This window comes from Primulina eburnea, chromosome 3 (genome assembly GCF_022965805.1).
Source record: "Primulina eburnea isolate SZY01 chromosome 3, ASM2296580v1, whole genome shotgun sequence".
Taxonomy (NCBI): domain Eukaryota; kingdom Viridiplantae; phylum Streptophyta; class Magnoliopsida; order Lamiales; family Gesneriaceae; genus Primulina; species Primulina eburnea.
Genome location: NC_133103.1, coordinates 24,673,523 through 24,674,544, shown reverse-complemented (window position 1 = coordinate 24,674,544; position 1,022 = coordinate 24,673,523).

The window sequence follows — 1,022 nt, the reverse complement described above, 5'->3', positions numbered from 1 at the left end:
TTGTTGCTTCTATGTTCATTATGAATTCTAGTAGCTAAACTTTATTATTTGTTGGGATTTAAGGGGATCCTACCCCAAACGTTGATCTAATTAATTTATATTTCGATTGTTACATTATTCTTGATTATACTATTGTTTTATCGTGTTGCTAAAACGTAGCTAATTTTAACAACGTTTTTATATTGCGAGTGAGTTCGAGAGAATAACTTGTAATAGGAACGAATAGTATAATCCGTGGATCTACAATTTGGTGGACATCTGAAATTGGATACGTGTTGCGACTTTGATTGTTGCACTCCCAAGAGCAGGTTGTCCACAAGTAGTATAATTCGGTGAGTCCGAATATCGTATCCACAGGGAAGCTAATGTAATTATAAGTCCATTACAATGTTTTTTTGTTTTGTTTTTGTTTTTGTTTTTGTTTTTGTTTTTGTTTCTTTTTAATTTTAATTGTTTGAATCTTTAATGGATAAATTTTAATTGTCCAAATTTTAATTTAAGTAGTTGAGATTAAAGGATCCACTCTTGGTATTTTAATAAAGTTAACATTAACGAACAATATTGAAATCCACTTAATAAAATGGTTCCAATATATTAAATAATCATATTTATATTATGATATATATTATTATCTCATAAGAATATAATATATACCAAAACTTATAAATGTGGTCAAGTATTTATTGTGCTTTATATATTTGTAAACACTAAATCAAGGTTCCCACTTTAAATGGTTGGTAAAACCAAACAAACATTTAAATGGTACCAAGAAATTAATATTATAATATATTCATATATGTGGGGACCCGGACGCTAATCATCTTCTTAATCATCTTTGGGGTTTAATAATCAATTAAGATAAACAGGGTCTAAAAATTTCTTTTTTTTTTAAATGCGGAAGGTAATAGAATCATTCTATTATACAAACCGGTATAATAATACAAATCATGTATAACATGCATCTAATTTAAAAATAAGTTCAACCATTACAATCAAGTAATAAAACCTATCTACATCCAAGT